We start from the raw sequence: 5,679 nt of genomic DNA, 5'->3' as shown, positions 1-5,679 counted from the left end.
AATAGTGGCATCATACAATGAGTTGGAAAGTGTTTCTTCCCCCTTTATTTTTTGAGAGTTTTTAGGATTGGTATTAACATCATTTCTTCTTTAAATGTTTGATAGAATTCACCAGTGAAACCATCTGAGCCTGGAGTTTTCTTTGTCAGAAGGCTTTTCAACTCCAAATTCTGTAATTGATATAGTGTTGTTCAAGCATTCTATTTTTTCTTGGGTCAGCTTCATAATTTACATCTTCCCCAGAAAGTGTCCGTTTCACCTAAGCAGTCATTTTTTTTTTTTTAAGCAACCACCTTTCTTATCTTCCTTTTCTTAATACTGATTGATTGATTGATTGATTGTATCAGGTCTTGGTGGCTACATGAGGGATTTTCCTTGCAGCGTGAGGGCTCTTCATTCCAGTATAGGCTCTCTAGTTGTGGCACACAGGCTCCAGAGTGCATGGACTCTGTAATTGTGGCGTGTAGGCTTAGTTGGCCTGTGGGATTTTAGTTTCACAACCTGGGACTGAATCCACATCCCCTTAGGTTTTTCTATACGATATCTGCATTGATAAGCAGATTCTTAACCACTGGACTGCTGGGGAAGTCCTTAGGTATCACATTTAAAGGCATAAAGTTGTTCATACTACTAATAATGGATTGTTGTTTGGATCTGTTTTAATGTCTGAAGGATCTGTAGCAACATATTCTTTCATTACTGATATTGGCAATTTCTTTTCTTCTTGTTTGTCAGCCAGGCTTGAAATTTATCAATCCTATTAACTTTTTCAAATGACTGGCCTTTGGTTTTACTGGTTTTCTTTTTTCTGTTCTCTATTTCATTGATTTCTATCTTATCTTTATAATTTCCTTCCTTCTGTTTGCTTTGGGTTTAATTTGCTCTGCTCTTTTTCTAGTTTTAAAGGTGGAAACTTAGATCAGTGATTTGAGACCCTTCTTTTTTCCTCTTAAAGGCATTCAAAGCTATAAATTATTTCCTAAGTGCTATGTTAGCTACATCCCACAGATTTTGAAATGTGTTTTTGTTACCCTTCAGTACAAAATATTTTCTGTCTCTTGTGATTTCTTCTTCACACCAGTCAATATTAAAAGGATGTTGTTTCATTTCCAAATACTTGGGATTTTCCTAGCTCTCTTATTGTTCTCAGTTTCTAATTTAATTGTGCTGTGGTCTGAGAACAAACTCAAAATTTACTGAGACTTGTTTATGGTCCAGAATATAATCTATCCTGATAAACCCATTGTGTGCACTTGCGTATACACTTTGCGGTTGTTGGGTGAAGTGTTTCTCTAAATACCAATTAGGTCATGGTAATGGCTAATACGGTTGTTAAGATTTTCTGTCTTTGCTCACTTTTGTTTGTTTATTCAATTTCTGAGAGACATTAAAATCTCCAGTTATGATGGCCTATTTATATCTTTAATTATGTCCATTTTTGCTGCATGTATGTTGAAGCTGTTCCTGAGCACAGACAAATTTGTGATCTTTATGGCGTCATGAGTAACTAACACTCATCATTCTGTTATCTTTAGTAATAAATTCTTTTTGGAATTTATTTTTGTTTGATACTAATTTTTGTTTGATACTAATATAGCCTCTCTAGCCTTCTTGTGCTTACTATTGATATATCTTTTACTATCCATCTGAAAGAGGAGAGTGAAAAAGTTGGCTTAAAGCTTAACATTCAGAAAACTAAGATCATGGCATCCGGTCCCATCACTTCATGGAAAATAGATGGAGAAACAGTGGAAACAGTGGCAGACTTCATTTTCTTGGGCTCCAAAATCACTGCAGATGGTAACTGCAGCTATGAAATTAAAAAGACACTTACTTCCTTGGAAGAAAAGTTATACCAACCTAGACAGCATATTAAAAAGCAGAGATATTACTTTGCCAACAAAGATCCGTCTAGTCAAAGCTATGGTTTTTCCAGTAGTTATGTATGGATGTGAGAGTTGGACTATAAAGAAAGCTGAGTGCCGAAGAATTAATTGCTTTTGAACTGTAGTGTTGGGAAGGACTCTTGAGAGTCCCTTGGACTGCAAGGAGATCCAACCAATCCATCCTAAAGGAAATCAGTTCTGAATGTTCATTGGAAGGACTGCTGTTGAAGCTGAAACTCTAATACTTTGGCCACCTGATGCGAAGAACTGACTCACTGGAAAAGACCCTGATACTGGGAAAGATTGAAGGCAGGAGGAGAAGGGGACAACAGAGGATGAGATGGCTGGATGGCATCACTGACTCAATGGACATGAGTTTGAGTAAACTCTGGGAGTTGGTGATGGACAGGGAAGCCTGGCATGCTGCGGTTCATGGTGTTGCAAAGAGTAGGACACAACTGAGTGACTGAACTAACTAACTAGTTTTCATCTATCTTTGCATTTAAACTATTTATTTGTTTTTTTCTTTAACTGGAATTTATTTTTCAGAGAAGTTTTAGGTCCAGAGTTAAAATGAGCAGAAAGCACAGAGAGTTTATATATACCCCCTGCCCTCAAACTCACACAGCCTCCCCACTACCAACCCCCTCCCTCCAGAGTGATACATATGTCACAACCAATGAACCTGCACTGACATGTCATTGTCACCCAAAGTTGATAGTTTACATCAGGGTTCACTCTTGGTATGTATCCTACAAGTTTTGGCAAATATGTAATGACGTGTCTCCACCACTGCTGTGTCATACGGAATAGTTTCACTGCCCTTAAACATCCTCTGTTCTCTGCCTGTTCATCCTTCCCCTTCCCTCTCCCCTGGCAACCAGTGATATTATATTTTTATTGTCTCCATAGTTTTGCCTGTTGCAGAATGTCATGTAGTTAGAATCACACAATATGTAGCCTTTGAAGACTGACTTCTTTCACTTAGGACGTGCATTAAAGATTTCTCCATGTCTTTTTTGTGGTTTAACAGCTCTTCATGAAAAGTGAAACTGAAAGTGTTAGTCACTCAGTCGTGTCCGACTCTGCGATCACACGGACTGTAGCCCACCAGGCTCCTCTGTCCGTGGAATTCTCCAGGCAAGAATACTGGAGTGGGTAGCCATTCTTTTCTCCAGGGGATCTTCCCAACCCAGGGATCGAACCCAGGTCTCCTGCATCGCAGGCGGATCCTTGACCATCTGAGCCACCAGGGAAGCCCCATAGTTCTTCATGTGTTAGACTGTATCATGGACATCATGAATATGAAGTTGTGCCGATTTCAGACTCCACTACTTTTCACTGGTGAGAGTTGTTTTCCTTTCATCTCAGCAGACCATTTTCTCGCGGGGCTTGAACTTCGCCCCCTGCTTCTTGGGTGGCAGCTCCAGTCTGAGTGCAGACTCCTGTGTAGCTGGGCTGCTCTGAGTATTTTCTGCACACGTGTTTCAATGGTTTGGCGATCTTGACTTATGACTCTTTCCTTTCTGGGTTCCCCCACTTTTTTCAGCATTCATCATTTCCTGACTTCACTTCTTTCATCCCTTAGGAGAGCAGGCAGAACTTGAGCGTTTCTCCTATATGCCTCTTTATCACACGAGCCACCGGGTGGACTACACTTAGCCCTGTGCAAAAAGCATTGGCCGCAGGGACTTCCCTGGTGGTCCAGCGGGTAAGTCTCCAGGCTTCCAGCACAGGGCAGGTGGGTTCAATCCCTGGTTGGGAAACTAAGATCCCACATGCCTCAAGGTGCAGGTGCAACCAAAAAAAAAAAAAAAGCTGTGGCACAGAGTCCACTTGTCTGACTCCTCATCTCCTCTTCTCCAAGCAACATGTAGCACCAGAGTCCAACTATTTCTCTTTCTTCAGTGCCCTTAGGTAATTGCATTATGTATTCTATCCAAGTTCTAGAGTTTCTTTTCTTTTTTTTATATATTAATTTATTTATTTTTGGCTGCTTCAGGTCTTAGTTGCAGCACCCAGGATCTTTCCTCGTGGCACGTGGAATTGTCATCGTGGTGGGTGTGATTCGCTCTAGCAGCAGCTCACGGACTCAGTTGCCCCAAGGGACATAGGCTGTTAGTCCCTTGACCAGGTATTGAACCCATGTCTCCTATATTAGAAGGCAGATTCTTAACCACTGGACCACCAGGGAAATCCTCAGAGTTACCTTCTGTAGGAATGGTCCTAATGCCCAGTAGAGCCTATAATATCCAGGAGTAAAAGCCCATATCTCATTCTTATGAAATGGTAATTCTCAGCTTTATCACACATCTTACTCATCACAGTTTTCCTGAGTGACTCTGGCCTGCTTTCAAAAATCAAAGTCACCTCCACAGGATATAGATTCATTTATTCATTTGGAATACTGAAAATAATTTGCTATGGGCCCTGCAGATGTTTTAAGAGACAAGTACCAAAGTAGTTCATTGCATAACTGTAATAAGTCTGTAATCTCTCAAGGTGACAGAGACTAATATTCTCTAATACCTGTTTTCCCCCTCTCTCTTAAAACAAACAAAAACAATGCTGGTTTTTAAATATTATGAACAAAGGCTATGTTTCCCAGTCTCTATTGCACCTAGATGTGACCAAGTACCTAAATTTTGGTCAATGGAATGGCAACCGAAGTGTCAAGTTCAACTTCCGAGAAGTATCATTCATGGCCAGTGGGGAGGGTACTATGGCCTGAATGTTCGTGTCCCTCTAAAATTCATGTTAAAATCCGAACATGCAAAGGTGATGGTATTAGCAGAGGGAGCCTTTGGGAGACACTGAAATCATGGTGGTGGAGCCCTCATGAATGGGATCACTGCCCTTGTAAAAGAGCTCCAGAGAGATTCTTTGCCCCATCCACCTCGAGAGGACACAGTTAGAAGGCACCGCTATGAACTGAGAAGAGGCCCTCATTGGAAAGCAGCCGTGCTGGGACCACGATCTCAGACATCCAGCCTCCAAAATTATGAGAAATAAATTTTTGTTGTTTATAAAGGACCCAGTCTGTGGTATTTTGTAATAGCAGTCCAGATGGACTAAGACAGGAGGTGATCCCCACCCTCAACTTTTTTCTTTTTTTTTTTTGTTCTTTCTTTTCCCTGCTGGCTGGAATGCTGTTGAGATAGCTGAGTTCACGCAGCCATACATAAACTTGAGGTGGAAGGACTCTAATCCATAACACCATGGAACCTCTAAGCCTGTCCTGAATTGCCTACCAACTGATTTCTTTTATGTATGTGAAAAATAAACTTACATGCAGTTTAGCCACTAAAGGTTTGGATTTCTCTAAGACTAAGCCAAGGCAAATACAAATCAATGTTCTGGTCATTAAACTGAGGAGAAGAGCCCCATTGTCTTGAAGTTAAATCTCCTGTAGCTGCAAGAATTATCATACTTAGCAGCCTACCAGTAATCACCCCATTTTGTTCTATTTATAAGTGTGCTAAGAAAACTAGTCTTAACCTTCATGTTTCCCAGGCCTGAAGTTCAACTTCGGCTGAACCTCTCTATAAAACGTCTTCCCAGGCATCACTGCTAAGCAAATCTATTTCTTGTTATTTGTCATTTAGTCCCTAAGTCATGTCCAGTACTTTCGCAACCCCATGACTGTAGCCCGCCAGGCTCCTCTGTCCGTGGGATTTCCCAGGCAAGAATACTGGAATAGGTTGCAACTTCCTTCTCCAGGGGATCTTCCTGACTCAGGGGTTGAACCTGTGTCTCCTGCATTGGAGGCAGATTCTTTACCATCTGAGCCACC

At 41.1% G+C, this 5,679-nt stretch overlaps 1 long non-coding RNA gene across 1 annotated transcript; it reads left to right on the top strand.

The window, feature by feature from the left end:
• The first annotated feature begins 2,877 nt into the window (after positions 1–2,877).
• LOC133050440 (uncharacterized) lies at positions 2,878–4,899 on the top strand. The gene is made up of 4 exons (XR_009691614.1): positions 2,878–3,230; positions 3,475–3,597; positions 3,754–3,803; positions 3,889–4,899. It is a non-coding gene; the product is annotated as an uncharacterized LOC133050440 (long non-coding RNA).
• The last annotated feature ends 780 nt before the right edge of the window (positions 4,900–5,679 follow it).

This window comes from Dama dama, chromosome 32 (assembly GCF_033118175.1).
Source record: "Dama dama isolate Ldn47 chromosome 32, ASM3311817v1, whole genome shotgun sequence".
In the NCBI taxonomy this organism is placed as follows: Eukaryota; Metazoa; Chordata; class Mammalia; order Artiodactyla; family Cervidae; genus Dama; species Dama dama.
Note: the sequence above shows the minus strand (reverse complement) of the source record. Positions and strands in the feature narration are given on the sequence as shown.